The sequence below is a fragment of the Lactuca serriola genome, chromosome 8, assembly GCF_051521515.1.
Source record: "Lactuca serriola cultivar US96UC23 chromosome 8, Lser_US96UC23_V15, whole genome shotgun sequence".
Classification (NCBI taxonomy): Eukaryota; Viridiplantae; Streptophyta; class Magnoliopsida; order Asterales; family Asteraceae; genus Lactuca; species Lactuca serriola.
This window is the reverse complement of record NC_136415.1, coordinates 47992198-48016389: the sequence shown is the minus strand read 5'-3', so window position 1 is coordinate 48016389 and position 24192 is coordinate 47992198.

Here is a 24192-nt window from a genome sequence, read left to right as displayed (position 1 = left end):
GAGTTTGAGTAATGCCCTTCGCAACCAATCGCGCTTTATATGTGTGCACGTTTCCATCCACGTCGGTCTTCTTCTTGAAGATCCATTTGCACCCAACAGTCTTACGTCCGGGCACGTAATCAACCAAATTCCAAACTTGGTTATCATACATGTATTGGATCTCGCTATCCATCGCCTCTTTCCATTTCGCAGACTCCGGGCCTGCCATGGCTTCCTTATAGCTATTAGGTTCATCAAGATTTATTAGTGTACTATCACTAATATACGTGTCCCCTTCGGTAGTAATATGAAGGCCATAAAACTGGGGATGAACTCTAACTCTATCAGAACGTCTAAGAGGTAAGGATTCGTCAATTGGTTCAACCGGAGTTTCCTCCTCGGGTTGAGTGCCAGCGGTAGAGGTTCCTTCATCTATCGATTCTTGAATTTCTTCAAGTTCGATTTGCCTCCCACTGTCTCCTTGGCTTATGAGTTCTCACTCTCGGAAAACTCCTCTCCTCGCAACGAAGACCACATTGTCCTTCGGTCTATAGAAGAGATATCCAAAGGATGTCTGCGGGTAGCCGATGAAAATACATCGCTCACTTCGAGGTTCAAGCTTGTCGTGAGTATCTCGTCTTACGAAAGCCTCACAACCCCAAACCTTGATATGTGCCAACGAGGGAGCTTTCCCTGTCCACATCTCGTGAGGTGTTTTGGCAACCTTCTTGGTAGGGACTCGGTTAAGGATATGGGCGGCAGTCTCTAAGGCATACCCCCAAAAAGAGATTGGTAGTGAAGCACGACTCATCATAGAGCGAACCATATCCAATAAGGTTTGATTACGCCTTTCTGCCACACCATTCAACTGCGGTGTCCTAGGAGGCGTCAATTGCGAAACTATTCCACACTCCTTGAGATAATCGTGGAATTCAAGACTTAGGTACTCTCCTCCTCGATCGGATCGAAGCATCTTGATTTTCCTGCCCAATTGATTCTCCACTTCATTCTTGAACTCTTTGAACTTTTCAAAGGTTTCTGACTTTTGCTTGATTAAGTAGATATACCCATATCTACTATAGTCATCGGTAAAAGTCACGTAGAAGCGGTTCCCATCCTTCGTGGTTGATCTAAACGATCCACATACATCGGTATGTATTAGGTCCAATAGACCTTCTCCCCTTTCACATGTACTCGTGAAGGGTGATTTAGTCATCTTCCCAAGTAAACAAGACTCGCATGTGTCATCTTCCCTAAGGTCGAATGACTCCAACACTCCATCCTTTTGGAGTTGGGCTATGCGTTTCTTGTTGACATGTCCAAGACGACAATGCCACAAGGATGCTTTATCCATACTAGTGGAAGAATCAATATTCAAAACATCATTTCCTAAGTTATCAACAATCATAACAGTTTCATATATTCCATTACATGGTATAGCTTCAAAGTAAAAGACACCATTTAGATAAGCCAAAATAGAACCATTCTCATTATTAAAAGAAAATCTAAATCCTTGTCTATATAAACCATGAAATGAAATGATGTTTCTAGCCATTTCTGGCGAATAGCAACAATTGTTCAAATCTGAAACCAAACTATTCCTAAGCACTAAAGAATACACTCCAATCTTGGTTACAGGCGACGATCTTCTCTTCCCCATGATTAGATTGATCCTTCCTTGCTCCACATCCCTACTTCTTCTTAGTCCCTGCACATTAGAACAAATGTGATAACCACAACCGGTATCAAGAACCCAAGAAATAGCATGATTAGAATCGTTAGATTTAATTGTGTATATACCTGTGAAAGATGGCTTGATCTTTCCTTCTTTGATTGCTTGCAGGTACTCTGGGCAGCTTCTCTTCCAATGTCCTATCTTGTGGCAGTGGTGGCACTCTGCCTCCTTCGGGTTAGAGCAGGGCTTAGCGGGATCAACTTTGGTCCCACTAGAAGAGGCACCATCTCGGGCTTTCACCTTGCGATAGTTCTTCGATGAAGCTTTCCTCTTCTTTCCCTTTCCTTGACCAATAGCCAAGACAGGAGCAGTGGGCGGATTGGGAGTAGGTGCAACAGACTTGTCCTTGAAGTTGCTCTCAGCAACCCTCAAGAGACCTTGGAGCTTGCTTAGGGTGACCTCTTCTTTGTTCATGTGGTAGGTCATCCTAAATTGGTTGTACATCGGAGGCAAAGAGTGAAGCACCATGTCGATCGCCAAGTCTTCCCCAAACTCAACATTTAACTTGCGAAGGCGGTCGACATACCTTTGCATCTTTTGCAAGTGCACGGTAAGAGATTCTCCATGACCCATCTTCGCGGAAATCATGTTAGTGAAAATCTCATACCGCTCTTGTCTCGCGTTTTGGTGGTACCTCTCCAATAAGTCTTGGTGCATCTCGTACGGGTACATGTCCTCGTAGGACTTTTGGAATTCGGAGTTCATGGTAGCAATCATGATGCAATGTACCTTCGTTGCATCTCGCTCATGAGTTTCAAAGGCGGTGATTTCGGCTGGAGTAGCGATTTCGGTGTTGATTTTCTCGAGCTTCTCATCAAGGACATACTCCTTGTCCTCATAGCGAGCAATGGTGCGAATGTATCTTATCCATTCGCTAAAGTTCGTTCCATCGAAGGTGACCTTTTGGCAAAGGCTCATCAACGTGAAAGAACTAGCAGCAGCGTTGTTTGCATTCGACATCTATAATTAGAAAAGGACAAATATAGATTAGAATAAGAATCCCTAATTATCACCCAATAAGAAAAATTAGGGCTACGATCCAACAATAACATTTACATACTAGAAAAGGGATGCCGTAATCTAACATGCAAATAAATTGAAGGTAAGTGAATGACGATTCACTAATTCTCCATCACAAAACTTAAACTATTAGTCCTAAGTGTTTTTGAGAATTCCTAGGTTCGGTTGAGATTCATTGAAACTATTCAATGGCATGTTTAAATCTCGATATGCCCCTCTAGTTTGTGACTGGGATGCCGAGGATCACAAAGCGGGTGTGAATAACCATGCAAATTCACATGGTGCCTTCATTGTAACGATCACCTATTCGATGTGCCGGTAAACCACACACGCTCCATCGAACTATGATAAATAAATGAATCACCCTTTGCCACCTTCTCTTAGAACCAATTAGTGTGCCGGTAAACCACACACGCTCCACTAACATCTTAGCAAGGTGCAAAGTGTAATTTCATGGGATTGCATCAATTCACTTTTCCTAAAGTAACTAGGATTGGGAAATTTTAAAATATGTGTAGTTACTTTATATTTCTTATTATACTTTTAATGAGAGGATGAGGTTGCCCTATCCTACCCGTTCGGCTAACGACCCTCCACCAATCAAGCAAGCGGTGGGTGTGAGTGTACACCCATTAAGCGCCATTTTATAGGCCGCAACGTTATACCCACCTTATAGATCGGCTTCGTGAATGAGGCCTACTAATGGTAAGACTAGCATTTAGTTATACCTATATATATTATTCTAGTAATATCATATTAGTATAGGGTTGTATTTTAAACCTTTTAAAATCTAGGGTTTTGAAATTTAAGTTGTCTAAATTAAACTTTTAATCATAAATATAAATTTCAAAACTTGAGGGCAAGTTTTAAACATTTAAAACATGGAGGATCAAATAACAAATAATTCCAATTAACAATTAATATCCTAATTATCTATATTTGATTTTATTCAAGATAATTACCAAAATAATTAAAATAATTAATTAATTATCATATAAGGAAATTAAATATTTTATTAGTTGATAAATACCTTTAACTAGATCAAGATTATAGTCATATATATCAAAAAATCGAATTTAGATTGATCTATTATGATTAAGGTAAGTTTCCATAAGATAATTATGAAAAAATCCCGAATCTGGCCATTCCTGACGCCTGGACTCGCCGAGTGCACAAGGGGACTCGCCGAGTCAGGCCTACTCGCCGAGTCCACCTTGGGACTCGCCGAGTCAGTGACTCAGAAACCTAAAAATCGAATTTTGCAGGTTTGTTTCAGTTAATCAAGCAACAATTTAAAGAAACCAAGCTAGGCTCTAATACCACTGATGGGTTTTAGCCATTAGAACTTTCCTATGTGCGCATGCAAAACCCTAATGCTTGGATCTAGGCTTTCTAATAAACATGCTTTGAATCCAAGTCTTCTAATGACTAATTAGGTTAAATAACAACATTGAAACAGATCTAGAATCATACCTTTGAGTTCCTTTGTTGATCTTGAGGTCTTGGAGCTTCTAGAGTCACAAATGTCACTCCTCTAATGGCTTACAAACACCAAAGCAAGAAGAATGATTTAGGAGAGAGGAGAGGGGATGAATTTCGACCAGAGGTTCCTTACTTTAGGTCAAGTGTCGAATTCCATCAGCCATAGGGTCTATTTATACTTGTAGACTCCTTAAGGGTTACAACCTAAACCCTAATTGGATAATCTTCTCTTAAGGCTATCCAAATCCATTCCATAGATAAGCCTTTGGACGATTTTGGCTATCCTATATCTTATAGAATTCGTCCAAAGCATATCCTAATGGATTTACAGTCTAAAGCTTAACTATCAAACAATTGACAGTTTATACCCCTTTATTTAATTAACCTCTTTAAGTCACCAAATTAATTCTAATTAATTCTATGACTTATATTAATCAAATAACAATATATTATTCATTATATTATTCTCATAATATATTAATAATATTTACTCTCTCTTAATAAATCATCCTATCAAGTTGCTATGGTGAAGGCAACCCAAGAGGACCATGCACAACCGGATCAAATACTTGACTAATATAGTTACAGCCTTAGACACTATTCCAACAAAAATTACTCGTGATATAATCCATGAAGTAATTTTCTGAGCATGGGTTTATCCAATACTTAAATCTTCATTTCTAAGTACCCATGAATGTTTTAGCAATACAATTGTTACGTATAACCTCTTTAGATAATCTAAAATCCAATCCATGACAATCTTAATTCACTACTTATTTCCCAAAGTACGAGTGATTGTGGAATTGAATAATTAAATTATTTGGGATGTAAAACATGCAAAATGAAACACAATAATAAATAATTAACAAAGGCAGTAAAAAAATCATAAATAATCTCTATTATTTAATCACCAAGAATCAGTTACATTTATTTTGCTACAAATTTCAAATTAATCGTATAACGACTAAAACTAATGTCATCTCTTAAACCAATGCTCCTAGCATGCTGATTATGCTTAAGGATTATCTTATGACGAAACTCTCTTCACTATGAGATGACATTCCTCAACTCTCTGTCTGATATAATAGTACTTTATGTTGACATGTCTTGATTTACCATGATCTCTCGGTTCTTTGGTGAAAAAAAACCTCTCTCAAATTATCGCAGAAAAGTTCCATATGTTCGTGAATGGTTTGGAATTACAGCAAGATCTCCGATGAAGTTCCTAAACCAAGCTGCTTGATTTCATGTTTCACTTGCCGCTATATACTCTAATTCACAAGTAGAATCTGCCATTGCATCTTGCTTGGAACTTTTCCATCTGACTGCTCCACCATTTAATGTGAAAACCCAGACAAATTGAGAATGAAAGTTGTCTCAATCTGTTGTATACTCAGTCACTCTCAACGTATCATTGCCTCCAAATACTAGAATCATATCATTTGTCATTCGCAAATATTTGAGAATGTACTTTAATGTTGTCCAATGAGCTTTTCTAGGATTTCCCTGATAATGACTGACCATGCTTAGAGCAATCGAAACATCAGGGTGACTACATCTCATAACATACATTATCGATCCTAAGGATTTGAGTCTTACTCAATTTGGCATTGCTCTGAATAGGTAGCTCTCCTTTCTTGGAATTTTCCATACTAAACCGTTTTAGTACCTTGCCCAATTATGTACTTTGACTAAGTCCATTTAGTCTTTTCTTTCTATCTCTTAAAATTCTTATCCTAGGAATATAGGTAGACTCTCCTAGACCCTTCATATTAAAACACTTTCCAAGCGGAATTTTTACTTCTTGCAAGGTTTTAATGTCATTTCTTATAAGTAGTATGTCATCAACATACAATACTAGAAAAGTTACTATACTCTCATAAGCTTTGACATATGCATAGGACTCATCTTCACTTCTAAAGAAACCAAATTCTTTGACTCCATCATTGAAACAAATATTTCAGCTGTGAGATGCTTGTTTCAATCCATCAATGGATTTCTCAAGCTTACAAACTGTATTAGGAATCTTTACATCAACAAAACCCTCTGGTTGACTCATGTAAACATCTTCAGCCAACTTCCCATTAAGGAACGTGGTTTTGACATCCATCAGCCAAATTTAATAATCATGCAAGGTCGCTATGGCGGGCATTATGTTAATAGATTTTATCTTAGCCACTAGTGAGAAGCTCTCATCATAGTCAATCCCTATGGTTTGAGTAAAGCCCTTCGTAACTATCCATGCTTTGAATGTGTGCACAGTTCCATCCATGTCAATCTTTTTCTTAAATTTCCATTTACTAGGAACTATCTTTAGACCAGACTCTGGATCTACCAAATTCCAAACATGGCTTTCATACGTACACTTGATCTCACTATCCATTACCTCTTTCCATTTGGCAGTCTCAGCGCCTGCCATCGCTTCCTTATAGTTAGCTGGCTCATTCAAATTTATTAGTGTTTGATCACTGATGAATGTGTAACCATCTAACGTTGTATGGAAACTAGAGAACCTTGGTGTCATGCTAACTCTACCGGAATGAAGAAGAGGTAATGAATTGTCAACTGGCTCAACTAGAATTTCTTCCAATTGTTGAGTGTTAGTGTCTTTTATGGTTTCTTCATTGGTTGACTCTTAAATCTCTTCAAGGTCAATTGTGCTCCCACTTTCCTCTTTGCATATGAGCTCTCTCTCGCAAAATAATCATCTTCGTGATACAAAGACCACGTTTTCACTAGGTCTGTACAAAAAGTATCCAAAAGATTTTTATGGGTAGCCAATGAAAATAGACTTCTCACTTCTAGCTTCTAGCTTGTCATGAGTCTCTCGTCAAACGAAAGCCTTACAAACCCATACTTTGATATGTGCTAACGATGGAACTTTCCTAGTCCACATCTTATGAGGTGTTTTGGAAACCTTTTTAGTTGCAACAAGATTGAGGATATAGGCGACTGTCTCTAGGGAATACCCCCGGAAGGAAATAAAAAGAGTAGCTCGACTAATCATGGAACGAACCATGTCCAACAAGGTCTGATTGTGCCTCTCAACCACACCATTAATTCGTGGTGTCCTATGAGGAGTCAATTGTAAAACTATTCCACATTCCTTGAGGTAGTCGTCGAACTCGATACTAACATACTCTCCTTATCTATTAGATCAAATCATTTTTATCTTCCTGCCTAATTGATTCCCGACTTCATGTTTAAACTCTTTGAACTTTTCAAAGGTTTTTGAATTATGTTTGATTAACTAGATATAACCATACCGGCCATAATCATCTATAAATGTTACACAAAATCGATTAGCATCCCTTGTGGTGGATCTGAAGGATCCACACACATATGTGTCTATGAAGTCCAAAAAACAAGATTCGCATTCATCATCTTTCCGCAAATGGAAAGATTCCCATTCCTCATTTGGCCTTAGGTCAAATGATTCCAATACTCCATCCTTTTAGAGTCGGGGAATGTGTTTCTTATTAATGTGACCAAGGCGACAATGCCACAAGTATGCCTTGTCTAAACTATTAGATGAATCAATGTGAAATACACTATTGCCTAAGCTATCAACACAAATCACAACTTCATACACACTACTACAAGGTAAAGCTTCAAATATAAACCACCATTTTTATAAACTAGAATTAAACCATTCAAATCATTACACGAGTAACGAAAACCTTGTCTGAACAATTCATGAAATGAAATAATGTTTCGTGTCATTTCTAACGAATAGAAACAATCTATCAAACCTAAACTAACATCACTACTAAGCACAAGATGATAAGTCCCAATCATGGTATGAGGAGAAGATTGCATATTTCCCATGATTAGATTCATCCTCCCATGCCCCGCCTCTTCACTTTCTTTTAGCCCATGCAATTCAGAACAAATGTAAAAACCACATCCTGTATCAAGGATCCAAGAACGAGTAGATTGTGAGTTATTAGTTTGAATAGTGTATATATCTGCTGATGATAGCTTCACTTTGCCATCATTGATGTTTTGCAAGTACTTGGGGCAGCTTCTCTTCCAATGGCCTTTGTCATTGTAATAGTAACAAGTGGCCTCTTTAGGGACACTAACATTTAGAATGTATGAGTTGGGCCATGTCTCTAGGTCATTGCTAGACGACCCATCCTAGGCCTTGTTCTTCTAGTTAGCTTTAGGAGCAGCCTTCCTCTTCTTCCCTTTGCCTTTACCAATGGAAAGAACAGGGGCATTAGTAGATGTGGTTGGATTATTTCCCTTCATTCCCAACTCAACATTATATAGTAAGTTGTGGAGTTGGGCCAATATGGTTTCTGTGTTGTTCAAATGATAAGCCAGTATGAACCAATCATAACAACCTAGCAAGGAGTTCAAGACCATGTCAATGGCTAATTCCTCGTCAAAATGCATATTGAGCCTAACAAGGATTTCCAAATATCTTTGCATTCTCTGCACGTGGTTGCACATAGACTCACCCTCTTTCATCTTGGAATCCATGAGGGATTTGACCACTTCATATTTTTCTTAACGATTCCTCTTATGGTACTTTTCCAGAAGGTATTTTTTCATCTCATATCGCTAGTAGTCGTCATAGAACCTTTGCAACTATGGAGCCATTGTAGTGACCATGATTCAAGCAACTTTTGTTGCATCATCGTAGTGTTTTTCTAGGAGGCTAGTTTCTCTGGAGTAGCTTTGGCTTCATCGATTTTTTCTTCAATGAAATATTCTTGGCCCTCAAATAGAAGATCCATCGTGATTTTCCTCATCTAATCATTGTAGTTGGTGCCATCGAAGGCCATCTTGGACACGATAGAGAGTAGGGAAAAACACGAGTGGTGGGTATATGACAAAGGAGCAGAACCATCACCAGGAGTAGACATCTATAGAGAAAAAAGAAAATAGTTGTAGTTAGATAAAAACAATCCTTAATATTTTAACCCATAATAAATAATTAAGGCTAGGATCCAAACTAACAATTCACAACTAAGATGAGGGATGTCGTAATCTTATTGCGAATTTATCAAGGCAGGTAAAAAGAATTTACAAATTTCGAACTATGAAATTCTTAGATCTTTTAAGATTCATTCAATCTACCAATGGCATGTTTAATCTCGGATTACGCACTACTATTTGTGACTAGGATACCGGTGATCTCAAACAAGATGTGAATAGCCATACAAATATGCTTGACATTCTTGATGTCATTTATCATCTCATATTAATGTGTCGGTTAACCACACGTGCTCCATTAATGAATGATAATTCTCTAGATCCCCATTATTACTCTTTATAGTTACTATTAGTGTGTCGGTTAACCACACACGCTCCATAAACAACTATAAAGTATAAAACTGATAGTAAATGATATCAATTACAAACAATTACAATCACATTATCTAGACATTCCCTATATTACTCACATTATTCAATTACAATTCCAGATACTCTACCCTACTTCGTTTCGAATCTAGCAATTTTTGGGTTTCTAGAAACAGGATGTTCAATTTCTTAGCTTCATTACTAGCAGACACCACAATTGTATCAAAGTAAGCAAAAATATCATCAAATGCAATTATTTCAGTCATAAGCTTGTAAAGGAATGTTAAAAGATTGATGAATAGAACGTACCTTCGTTGTCATCGGTGATTTGTCTCCTGATTTGGTCAGGAAACAACGACCATTCACCTTTTCGTCCTTATCCTCTTCAAATTGTGCGAACATAGCCCCATGCGTCGGATTATACATCTCTTCGTCATCAGATCCTGAAGACCAGATCTGATATGTGCCGTCTTCCTCACCTTCTCTTCTTGTAATCAATGACATCCCTTTCGCTTTTGTACGTACGTCGTCCAGTTTCTCCACATAGTATGCTTCGTTCTTGACCTTATTCTTTTTATCTTCTTTCTTATGAAGCATGTAATCATTAGCCAAATTACTTGCTCCGTTGCAGTAATGACAGTCAATTCCCGAATCTTCTTTAAGTTTCTTTTCAGCTTACGAATCATCATTCTTCTCAAATTTCTTCTTCTCCTCACCCACAGATTTATTAAAGAAACTTGCTTTAGCATCACCTTGCTTCACCTTGGGGCTGAAACGGTTTCTTAAAGAACTTTTTAACTCGGTTGTTCGAGTAAAAAGAAACTGCTTCATCATCTGAATTTATTAGATAACCTTTGTCATCAGAATTATCTCTTTAAACTGCCTCTTTCTCAGACACTTTCAAAACAAGAGCTAAAGGACCTCCCAAACTAAGTTTCGACTCTTCAGCCATCTCATTCACTTCACTTTCATGAGTTTTCAACTGATTATACAAATCATTCAGAGATGAAGTATCGAAGCTTTGTTGATTCTTCACCATCATACTGACACTTTTCCACTCCTTACAAAGTCCCATCACAAAATTGAGATTGAACTCCATTAATGACCTTGTGATTCCATAACGATTACATCTATAGATCACTTCATTAAGACGATCATAGTAAACTTCAATCGATTCACTCTCCTTTTGTCTAAACTCTTTCAGCTCAGCAAGACACTACTTCATAGAATTTATCATTGTTTTCTCACTACATTGAGACTTTTCCTTAAGAGTGTTCCAAATTTTCTTTTTAGTTTTACAACCACGAATGTAATTGTAAACAATACGTGGCAAGGCACCACGTAATTCTCTCAAACAACGCTTTTCATTGTTTTTCAGCCTGGTGGATTGATCAGTAACTGCAGGTGTTGATCTAGATGATCCAATATTTGAACATTCGATGGAGGTTAAGCGATTCCTGTAATGCAGCTCTAGAGTTCCTCGTCCAATCCGTTTAAGTAATCCTCTATTCGATCAGCCCACTGATCATAGTACTCTGGAATCAATATAGGAATCTTCGTAGAAGATCCTAACAAATGAGAAAATGAAGTAATCGTGTTCATGTTGAAATTCACCATTAACGTACGGATGAGATTTTTCAAAGGAACTTGAAGAAATTTAAAATTGAATGAATGAATTGATCAGAAACTCAAAATCGATTACTTGATTACACAATTCAAACGCAGAATCAAATCAAAATTGTAGATCAGAGATGATTTTCAGAACCAAATAGTGCAGACACTTTTGAGACAAACTCGCGACTCAAAAACGAATGATTCAAAAGAAAATCAGATCTTTGCAGTAGTGATGCCTGCTTTGATACCAATTGTAGAAGTGTTTAATCGAGTATGAGAATCAAATCAGAGTAAAAGATGAACACAAGAAGTAAATAAGGTCTGGTTTAGCTTATATTACTTTCAGAGAACAAGAGTACAAAACTGATAGTAAATGATAGAAAACACTACTATCAACTCTATGTTCAACTCCTATTTATAGGAGGCTGAAAGTACAAAAAATACTAAGGCTAGACATTAAGCTTTGTCAAAAAGATGCCTTAGCAAATACATAAGGAAACATATATTTATTACACAGACTTCGACATATTACAAGATATTTTGACTCTACAAAGTTGCAATTTTATGGAATAGTATACTTTTCACATTTTTTCTAAAGTAACTAAGAGTGGGTTTTTATAAAAGAGTTTGGTTAGTTTATATTATTATACTTATTAATGAAGTTATTGTCCTATCAGATCCTTTCTACTAACGACCCTCCACCAAACAAGGAAGTGGTTAATGAGAGAGGACACCCATTAAACCACTATTTTATAGGAGGTTTCCTTATACCCCCTTATAGTTCAGCTTCGTTAGTGAGGCATACTAGCGATCCGACTGACTTAATCTTATACGTATAGTAATTAACTTTTAATATTTTATATATATGGTGTGTTCTACAACTTTTTCAAAATACTAGGTTTAAATTATATTTTTGAAATTAAGGAATTAATTTAATTTAAAATAAACCAGATATGTTTTTAATCATTTTCCTTTAATTAATCAAATAATTAAATGTAACTAAAATATAAGGATAATTCACAAATTCAAGAAAAAGATATCTTATTACAAAGATAATTATTTAGTTTTATACAATTAAAAACAATATTATCTAAAGTAATTATACTAATATATTGATGAACTAAGTTGATACAATTTTCACTATTCAAAGGGTCCACCATGTCATGGCGGACAATTGCCATGTCGTGGTAGAATGGAAAAAGACGTAGATTCGAAGATGAGCACGTTGTGGCAGAAGAACACCACAATGTGGTGCCGCAACAAAATGTCGATTATGTGTTCCTCTAATTTTGATTTTTTTCAATTTCAAGCAATGTACATTCAATTGTTATACAACCATACGCTCTGATACCAATGATAGGTTTTACATGAAATAACACCGATAAATACTTATACACTTACGGGTACATGCAACCTATGATCTAGCCATAACTATATTAAAGTAACATTCCATTAAATAAAAATAACCCTATAATGCTAGGTAATTTCGATAATCATTGAAGAAAACATAACTCTTGATTGTTGTAGTGAACAATCAAACAATACTTCTTGTAGTAACTTAGAAGCTAGCACTAGAAATTTCGTGCCTCTGATAGTTCACAGCCAACCCTAGCAACAAGCAGGCTTAGAGAGAGAGAGAGAGAGAGAGAGAGAGAGAGAGAGAGAGAGGAGGGAGGATATCAAATTTTTGGTATTGGCTTATGAGCATGGGGTGGCCAAAATTTGAATCTCTTGGGGTCTTTATATAGTTGAGTTAGGAAACCCTATATAACCCTAATATAAATATTATATTAATATCTCAAATTCTGTAATTATCTACTTCCTAATTATCTATAAAGGTAAGCATGTTAGCGTAATTCCTTTTGTTTTGGAAATAGGATTCAGATAGTTTAATGACTAAATCTGAATCCTGATTTGGATAGAGGATGTATATTTTTACTTGTCACTTTAATTCATGGTTACTATTGTGATAATATTCCCCTACTTTTTTTATATCTTATTGTAGGAAATACTTGTCAAGGCGTTCCTCAAGAATAGTGGATATTTAGTTTAACAAGCGTAATCTAAATTTGTTTCCACAAGTTTGAGTATACTAACACTACGTAATGTATTAGTAGTATATGATAGTTTGGTTTTAGTTTAACAAAGTTACAATGAGTCCCTATAAATGAGCTATGATTGTTGATCCCAGAAATCGACAACGCTACAACGGACATCGTTGTGTTTAGAAAGTTATGCCAGCTTCGACTTACCGTCGGGTTGTAGCTAGCGACCACATGTGGGGGAACTAGGTACTAAGCTTATCCAAAGGGTGGCTAAAATAACAAGTTTCAGCGTTTTCTGGGAACATGCGAGCGTGACAACTAGGTATGATCTTATGTATCATAGTAGTTTAGCATAGCAACTAGGAATAATATTTGCTAAAGAGTTTGGGCAAAGTATCTACCAGGAATAATCTCATCCTAATGTTATGGACATAATTATCTAACTACAATTAGTATTAATTATGTAAAGTTGCATTTTAGGCATGTATCCCCCCTGCGAAAAGGTTTGAAAAATGGTGTTGTGGACTCACCTATAATTTATAAAACCATTAATGTAGAAAAACTACAAGTCCGACACTAGAGAGGTGATCGGGAGTCATTGGCAAGAACTTTTAAGAGAGGGAGAGAAAGAGAGAGAGAGAGAGTAGGTGAGAGAGAGGTGTATGTTGAGGTGTGAGAAGGAACCAGCCGAGACTTGCAATTGATATGGGTTTTGGGATGTGCGTCACGTTCCATTCAAATGCATGCGAACGGTGCGATATTACCACGTGTCGACTACTCAGCATGCCATGTCATACCGTATCTCGACGTATCGGGTGTCAGGTACGCTCAAGTGCGGGTGATGGTAAAAATTCAACTTTGAAATTCTATAACTCTCACATACGAACTTTGTTCTCAACGACTCTTATAAATCTATGTTGGTCTCATCATTCTCTACAACTTTCCTTTTAGTTGTTTTGTCTAGTTTTGACTTTTGTTTTTCAATGTGTTTTTATTACTGTTAAAAATCATAACTCTCTCATATGATGTCCGTTTTAGGTATTCTTTGTTCCATAATTCCTACTTTATGTAGTACTACGATTGCCTAGTTGGTGACTTTTTTTTTTCAAAAGACAACCAATCTCGTTGTAGTTTTCGTTGTTGTAACTTTCTAAGTATGATAAATATTTATTTACTTTAAATGTCATATATCATCTATACTATGTCAGTTTCTTGAGAAATTTATATTTATAGAATTGTGGTAGTATAAGGAGTCTAATTATGACATACATTTATTTACTGTAAATGTCATATCACATCAATACTATGTCGGTTTCTTGCAAAATTTATATTTATGGAATTATGGTAATGCAAGGAGTATAATTATGCTAACCTGCTCTTAAAGTGATGGCCATTTGCGCACTTGTATGTGAGCCTATGCTTTGACATCAATAAGGGTGGTAGTTCAATTTTTAGGCGTTTGCAAGATTGTATTATTGTGTTTTGACGTTCGCTATCGATAGTGGTTAGGTACGTATTTCTATGGTTGTCACAACTAATTCTGTCATGGCCATTGGGCATGGTATAGACAAGAAGAAGAAGTTTTTTCATGTAATGGGAAAAAGCCAAGGTTGAATCTTCCAATTAAGGGATTTAGAGAAAAATCTGAATCTAAGATTGTACCTAACATTGGCCCAGTAGAGCCTTTTTGCTTTTACCGCTAAATGAAGGGTCACCGAAGATATAAGTGCCCCAAATGCCTTGAGGACGCTAAGAAGAACAAATCCAAGGGTGTTGGCTCATCAAGTATTTTTATGATTAAACTTCATAGTATGTCAACTTCTAATTCTTGGGTTTTTTTATACGGGATGTGGTACTCATTTTTTCTTGAATTCATGAGGACTAAATCAAAGTAGAAGACTGAAGCATTGGGAGTTAAACTTGATCATGGCTAACGAGGGATTGCGCCTGTTACGAAGATTGGTGAAATCAAGATTATGTTGAATAATGACATGTATATTAGATTAGTTAATTGTTGCTACTCCCTAAATTTGGCACAAAACATTATTTCATTTCATGCATTGTACAAAGATGGTTTTCGTTTTGCTTTTGATAATGAAGTTGGTGGAATTTTAGTTTATATATATATATATATATATATATATATATATATATATATATATATATATATATATATATATGTGTGTGTGTGTGTGGGGGGGTACACTTTAGAAATAGTTGGTTAATATGTTAAACCTCCTACCAATTAAGAAGGTCACAAAGACACCATAAAAAATGCGAAATGAGAAACCTCCCAGTCTTGCACATTTGAAAATTTGGGGTTGCAAAGTTTTTATGCGCCGCAAAAACCCTACAAAGCTTGTTAGGCGTGACTGCGATTCCCTTATTTTGTTTTTTATTGTTTCTGGTAGTTTAGAAAAACAATGTTCTTACATGATTTGTATCGAACCGCCACTGTCACAATACATGCGGTGAGATAAATTGTAAAAAGAGGTTAAGAAGGTTTTTTAGTCATCATAGGTGGGAGAAGAAAAAAAGTAGTTTGTAAGTAGGAAGGGTTTTAAGACTCGTAAAACACATCAAATTAAGGCTTTCTCTTGCATGTGCAAATGGGTGCAAATGCGCACCGAATGGCTTCAGCCATTGAACTTGTGTGTGAACATACATCATGCTGATACGTATGCACCACCAGTCGACCATAAAACTTCAAGGACATTTTTGCAAATTTTGCACCCTATGAGACAGTTAAGACACACCAGATGCTTTTGAATACTCTCCTCCTCTATCCTATAATCGCAATTTCCTAGTGTCTTCAAGGTAAATCTAAATGTTAGAAAGGTTTGGATGTTTGGAAGAACGTTTTCTAGTTGTACCATGAGAAACAATCATTTGATTGGGAAAAAAATTATTATAATAACACTACATAAAACATATGTCTCATAATTTCAAATCACATACTTTTTAATTATTATTATTTTCTTGTATATTTCCATAATAGTTTCTAATACAATATGTATGTGCATGTTTATGTGAGTTGAATTTGTGGATATACGTGGAAGCATGGCCAACAAAAATATATGTATAGCACTATAAGATAATTTACTTCGATTATTTTGAATTTAATACCTGATACCTATCATTTATGTTTACATCATACATCCATAAAAATTGAGTGGTTTTGCTTGAGTCGTACCACATAAAAATCTCATACATTTCTAGAGGTGGGATTGCACCTAACTACTACTTCAGTTGTATCTACACTTGGTCCAAGAAATAGGGACAAAATAGTTTTGAAGAAATTATTGAAAGGGTGAAATTGAAAATTCCATGTGGACTTCCATATGTACAAAGTGGGGTTGTGGCCGTACCATCTTGCATTATTTCTGTTGCAAGTGGAAAATGAGGAATCAATGTTGAGTGGTTACAGTTGACTGGGGTCCTCTGCGTGCATCTTATGTGCAACATCCTTGTTCATAAGTGGGGAACCCAACTACCCGAGGCCAATTTTAATTTATTACGTTGGTGGATACACACAACATGTTATAATTTGTTAAGACAAAAAAAATGTCATTTATGTTATTACAACATCAATAAAAGAAATGAACAACATGTTAAAACATTTTTATTTTCTATTTTTTTTAATTTACTTTTTTTTTTATTTTTCTAATTTGTTATTTTTTTGTTTTTTTTTTATTTATTTATGTTATAATATTTATAAAAAAAACATATAAACTAATAAAACATGTAATTTAATTAAATCCTAAATTAAAAATAACATTTAAAAACTAAAACTGGCCTTAGAGAAAGAAAACATTGAACGGAAAAAATTCGATTGTCCTAAATTTAAAAAACATAAAAACAATACACTACTACTAGTGCATATATCACTTCTGATCTTCTCGCTCATCTTTCGGAACACTTGAACTTCTTGTGGTCCCAAACGTCGTCGTTAGTCCAAAGAATTGTCAAATCATTCATCATTTGATGTTCATTCACTTGCCTATGAAAGAGCTCCAAGTGCTCAAGTTGCAAGTCAAATCTTTGTTTGGCGATTGCGTTGTGGATGTCAAATTTCTCTTTCATTCCGGCGTGCTCTTGAAGCTTACTTTCACTTTCCTCTACATATCGTTGAATATGCTTCTCTTTATCACGCCCTATCGGTCGTCGTGGCTAGGAAATATCTTCGATGTTGTATGGGATGTCATCGGTGTCGGTGTTGATGTCGATGTTAGTTCATGCGCCAGAATGTCAAACGAACCCAAACCACGAGATCTCTTTGATTGTACCCCCGATGATGTGCGTCTTAAGCCATTTTGGTTGTTTGTGGCATGAAAGCGAAAGCGTTGAAAGTTTGGATTTTTTTTGCAAGTAGAATTGCATTGGCATGAGGCGGGATTGAAAAAGTTCTGAGAGTTGAGGATGTTCGCATACCTCTCATAAGGCGTGAAACTGAGCGGAGCGGATGTGCTTGTATATGGAGGAGGGATGTTTGGGTTTTTCTCCATATTTGCTTGAATGATAAAATGGTTGATTTTGTGTATAAGAGAAATATAAGATTTGTGAAGGTAAAAAAATGAGGTGTATTTTTGTATTTATATGTGAGGTAAATTGGAAAAAAAAATTACATTGTGACCGTTCAGCAACAGTAAAAATTGTGACCGCTATTCTAAAAAATGGGTCGATGCCCTTCATCATCAGCACCACGGGAAGCATTGAAACGCCAAAAACCAAATATCCGGGAGGTGTTTGTGTCGTGGTAACGTCATTCTCCGACGCCATGTCATAAAAACGTTGGTGGGCGTTGTCCAAACCGGATACTCTTAGCTCTAAACTCACATGTATCAATTTGTTAGTGTAACATCCTAGTTCCGAGGCATAACATGTCTATATGTAATAACGAGTTTGCATAGGTGATTCGATGAGTTGGTGCCTCAACTCGTCGAGTAGAGTCGCGATGGGTGTCGTGAATTAATGAGCTGACTCGACGAGTCAGTGAGCCGACTTGCCGAGTCAGCGCTGCTAAAGGAAACCATAAACCTTCAGGCCTATGGCCTATTTAAGGACACTTATAGACTCCATTTTGCCTCACCAGTAACCTTGCACCCCTGAGAGCAAACCCTAATCGCCATTTGAGCTAGAGAGTGAGTGAGGAGTTAATTTGAGTGGTCTTGTGCATCCTTTGAAGAAGATTTGGAGAGCTTGGTGTGTTTGATCAGAGAGGAACTGTAGATCCAAAGTTCTCCAGTGGTTAGCTTCAGTGCAAAGGTATAAAGCTCCTATCTTGACCTTTCTTTTGTGAGATCTTAGTTTAGGGACATTTTGAGGGTTTTCTCCCATCATTTCTTGGCAATGAGTTATTTGAGCATATCATGAGGTTGAAACCTCAGATCTGGACTGTAGAAGGACTTGAGAGACCAAAGATCCAAGCTTTATTGAGCTAGAGTCTAGCTTTTGTGCATCTAGCCCTTGTAGGAGCATGTTTTGGCATTATGAGTCTTATAGTCCATGATTAAACGTAAAACTTGCAACTTTACGTGTCAGTCGACCCTTAAGATGGTAGATCTGGTGTTTGGAGTGATGGATCTTCCTTAAATCGTCTGAATGAGGAATCTTATCACAGGTACTCATCGAGTCCATGGCCTGACTCGATGAGTCGGTGAGGGTTTTTCCCGATGCGTTGATTGTGCGATAACTCGGTGAGTTGGGGGTCAACTCGACAAGTTGAGTTGTACTTTTTGAGACTTCTGAGGATACGAGGGGACTCGACGAGTCGCAAGAGTGCACTCGACGAGTCGAGTCAAACATGGACTGTTGACTCGAGTTTGACTTCTGTTGACTTTAGGGTTTTGGTCAACATGAGTAATAGAGACCATGGAGGGGTAAAATGGTCTTTTATCCACTTCAAAAGAGCTAGAGGGAGAAAGAATAGCCTTCGGTTATTTGAGTCATGAAAAGAGTATTAATTAGAGATATTCATCCTTTGTGTTAGGCGGAGGCTAGTTCAAGATCCGAGCACGAGCTTATATGCTCACCTGCTTGCGAGGTGAGTCTTCTCACTATACTTTACCTAGATTGATAATTATGTGTGACCAGAGGGTCTTATGTGCTTATTTAAGTTATGCATTTTTGTGTGATATGTGCTATATGATATATTATGTGATACTTAGAACGGACCGCAGGGTCCAACGAGCTTTGAGACCGGAGGGTCTTCACTTAGGCCAGACCAAAGGGTCCAACAAGTTGTGAGACCGGAGGGTCCTCACTGAGACCCGACCAGAGGGTCCAATGAGTCGTGGTACTGGAGGGTCCCACTGAGACACATAGACTGGAGGGTCTTACAGAGTTATAGCCTCGAGTGGCTAATGAGCTATATGTGGTATTTTGGGGAACTTACTACGCTTCGTGCTTACCGTGTTATGTATTATGTGTTTCAGTTTTTCTCAGGATCGCGGGAAGGCACCGACTTGATTATACACACCAGTGAAAGAGTTATGTAATGAAGATCCCGGATTTTAAATCAAACAATTATGGAGTTGCAATTTGTAATTTGAATAAAGGAGATTTTATGAAATGTGTTATGAGAATTATGCGATTTTAAATGAAAATTTTATTTGAAAATTTTCGGTGTTACAAGTTGTTATCAAAGCCTTGGTTTGAGGGATTCGGATGCACCTTCGGGTGTGTTTGAACTCAAACTGAGAAACTGAGAAAGATTTTCAAAAGAGATAATTTTTTAAAAAAAAAATGAGAAAGGGTTTAAGAGAAAATGAGTTGGAGCAGTGTGTATAATCAGCCTGAGCTCGAACGGTGATTTCCCAAAATAGCATTACTTTTGTGTTATGAGATATTTTCTGAGATATTATGCATGCTAGAGATAGGCTAGGTATTACATATTTTTGGACTAGAGTTGCCTGATTTGTGATGTTTTAGCCTAGGAGTTGCTGCTATATGTGATGTGCTTTTGAGTATGTGCTGAGTAGAGTACTTTGATACCTCGAGAGGTAGGATTGCCTAAGTCGGCAATGTCTTTTGAGTTGGGAATAAAGCAAGAGGAAGTATATGCCAGAGTGGCTTTATGTGTTAGTGGGGGTCATTCGATGCCCGAATGCTGCTTGCTTCGTGCTTTGTGGAACTCTTGATGATGGAAGACAACTACTAACTGAATATGACGATATTCAAGAGGTACATGGCTGGTATCATGAGGAGTTCTTCAGCAGCTGATGGCAGAGAAGTGTGAGAACCTAGGAAAAGCCTAGGAACTGGACATAGTCAGATGAGTACGCTGACAGAGGAGAGTATTCGCTGGAGGGCGAACTTGCATAACGGGCTTGGTAATCAAGAAGGTTGATCAGATACTTAGGAAATCTGAGACGATTCGTGTGGAAAGTATGGGTAGATGTGGTAGGTAGTATGGGCCCGTACTACTGAAAGCAGAGGACCAATACTCGAAACAGGGAGAATTCTAGAAGTTCGAAGTAGCAGATTGAGAATAGAGAACATGGTTTGAGTACCATGATTTGTAGCGGATTGAGAAGAGATAACATGGTTCGGGTACCATGATTCATAGCAGATCGAGAGGTGGCCACATGGTTCGAGTACCATGACTCGTGGCAGTTAGTGCTTCTGGTTTTACCAGTTATTTCGCTGTGATTGGTTAGACTGAGATCAGACGTGAAAAAGCATGGGGCGACAGGGCCATGTTAAACGAGTTTCAATGGAGCATGCCTTGAATGGGAAATCGAGTTAGTTTCCAAGGGATTTTTGGTGAGATGCCAGTTGGAGTCGCAAGACTCAGGGATGAGTGGTGATCTATGGAGGATTACGGTCTGAATTAAGCAATCGGCCGATAGAGGAGATGTCACTTTCTGTGACCAGAGTTGTGCTATTTCTGTTTCCCGTAAAGAGCAGAAGAGATATTGAGACTTTTGGTTTCTGAGCTTGGGGGTAAACCTTGTGGGGTAGTATTGGTTGCGATCTTTCACCAGAGCATTTGGGTAGTATATCTACCGCAAGACAGTATTATAGTAAGAGAGGATCATCAGTGGTGTCTAAGATGATCAAGGACAAGGATATACCCTATTTGAGTATACTAGAGCATGTGTTAGTAGCGGTGTCAGGTAATCAAGAGGAGCATTTTTGGGGCGGTGGCTTTCGTTGTCTAAGTTGAGTATCGGCTATGAGAGTGCGGTCTCTTGCTTTTATGATTATTCCCGCATTGGGAGGGTTTCAAGATTTTTAGTCAGAGACAGGATAATTGGAGATTGCTTGGTTCCATTGGGAAGGTTCTTGAGTGATTGCGTAGTACGTTTCAGGAGTCGAGTGTGACATACCTGGTGAAACGGTCTATGGAATAGATTGATGGCATGCCAACCGGGGATAGTTCAAACCCTGAGTGAGAGAGAATTGGGTATTCTATTAAGGGGATCAGCGATCCGTTCAAGTGTGGTTAGAGAAATGGTTATGGAGATCTACAGTATGGGCACATGAGGCCAGGGTTATTGGTGTTTGAGGTGAGGGCAGAGCGAGATAATGCATGTTGTATATGTTAAGGAAAGGATGAGTGTCTCCACGGAAGGTGGCCATCGGTTGAAGACCGTGTGGTGGCTCGTAATGATATTTTGACGGTTGAAAGTTTTTGGTTCAATGTATGGGTTGTTATATGCACTTTGGGAAGGGTAGAAGTTGATTGGGGCATCCAGTTTCTAGTTCGGTATGGGTATTCTTGCATGGGATGTTGAGCAATAAAGGAGTGAGTTTTGGATGTTCGTCAACGTGTTCTGAGTCGTTGATGATTCTTCTGTGTTTCAATTAAGAGTTGGAATATTCCGAAGTTTCATGTTGTGTGAAATGAAGATTAGTTATGATATTATGAAAGAATGCATTAAGGTAGCTGTGTATGATGCCGTAAGTAGGAGATCAGTGGTTGAGGCAGGACATCGTGAGGTTCTATGATGGTGTACCGAGGTATCCGAGTATGATGTTCTAAATTTCGGATTATTTTGAGACTTCAGTTACGAGATGGCGAGTGGCGTATCAGGTGTCTACGTTTCCAGTGGGAGCCCTTTCAGCTAATTGACATCAATCTGGATTATCTGAGAATGTGAATTGCAGCGACAAAAAGTGTTTTGTACCGACGGTGGTCGTCAGGAGTAGTGATGCTTAGCCTGGGTGGGTGTGTGTACTTATCTATGTGCGGCCGCGAAGCGGGAGTTAGTGAACGCAATGAGGTAATGACCTGAGAATGAGATTTTAGGGTGATAAGTGAGAGGGTGTCGTGATACTGCGGAGAGCCGTAGTACTCACTGGTTAGCAAGAGGGTGTTGTGATACTGCGGGGAACCGTAGTACTCACTAGTCAGCGAGAGGGTGTTGTGATACTGCAGGGAGCCGTAGTACTCACTAGTCAGCAAGAGGGTGTTGTGATACTGCGGGGAGCCGTAGTACTCACTAGTCAGCGAGAGGGTGTTGTGATAATGCAAGGAGCCATAGTACTCACTAGTCAGCGAGAGGGTGTTATGATACTGTTGGGAGCCGTAGTACTAACTAGTCAGCGATAGGGTGTTGTGATACTGCAAGGAGCCGTAATACTCGCTAGCCAATGAGAGATTATCGTGGTGTTGCGGGGAGCCGTGTTATTCGTTAGTCAAAGCATAACTTAGGGGAGTTCCTAGGCTTGTGTAGCCTCATCATGTGGGGGTATGAAATCACCTCGAGTGTGTATTCTTGGTTGGGTACAACTTGGTTACGATGATCCTCGGGTTAGAACATGTGTAAATAACCATATCCTAATTATATTATTCACAAAATTATATGTGTACATTAGATAAACTAATAATTTAACGTGGTAAATAACATTAGTTTGTATAAAATAATTACTAATTGTGCAAGAGTTCCAGGGAATTAATTTGGATGTTTGAGGATGTTCTTATCAAGATTTGAAGATTTGAAGGTTTTCTGGGAAGTGCTTGAAGATATGAAGGTTTGTGCATGACTTTTGAGAGCAAATGTAAAGAGTTTTCATAGTTATGAATGTGAGAATGAAGTTTTTTTTCAGTTCTAACATATATATATATATATATATATATATATATATATATATATATATATATATATATATATATATATATATGGGATAATATTGATTTGACATGCGCATTGGGATGTCAAATTATCTAATTGGAATGTGTGCCACCGCCTGAAAAATGGAGTTTTCGGCCTATCTTCTTAACCAAAAAGGGAGTTTTTGGCCAAAAAGGAGGTTGATTTCGGTCCTAGCATAACCGAAATCACCTTGAATGTCCCTCATAAGATAGATTTTGCTCCAAGCGGAGAACCCAAAACCAAAAACCCTAATTGAACTAAGATTCCAAAAGCTGAAAACCATTTGTTTCCTATATACCTAAGACTGGAAACTAAAATGTTTCTTGATTCCAATACCGGAATCTCATATGAGGTGTATTATTTATGGTTTTAACTTAACCTTTTTGACTTATGTTGACTTGTACTAACTTACTTCAACATGGTTTTCAATTTATATATATATATATATATATATATATATATATATATATATATATAAACTTATGAACTTATATAAACATGTATTCTTGGCATCCAAAGTTCTTATTGTATCAATGTTATGATGTGAATTCACTTGTACATAGTTAAAGGCTAGACCTTGATTGTTCTAGAATATATTTTTTTCAATTGTCACATACCATACATATAACATATATCAAGTAAACACATTCACATGCAATAATCACAAAGATACATAGCATACTAGGTGGCCATCGAGCCCTAGCCTGGTAAGCATATAAGAACATAACACTTGTAAAAGTCACACAGACATTTATCATACTAGCTTAGCATAAACATGGGTCCACATTGGTGCCTTCCACCTGCTAAACCTAGTGAGGAAACTTACCTCGTAACTGAATGAACTACATAATCCTTAGATACTGGTCCTACTACTCCCCGAGCTATCAGATGATAAATAAAAACT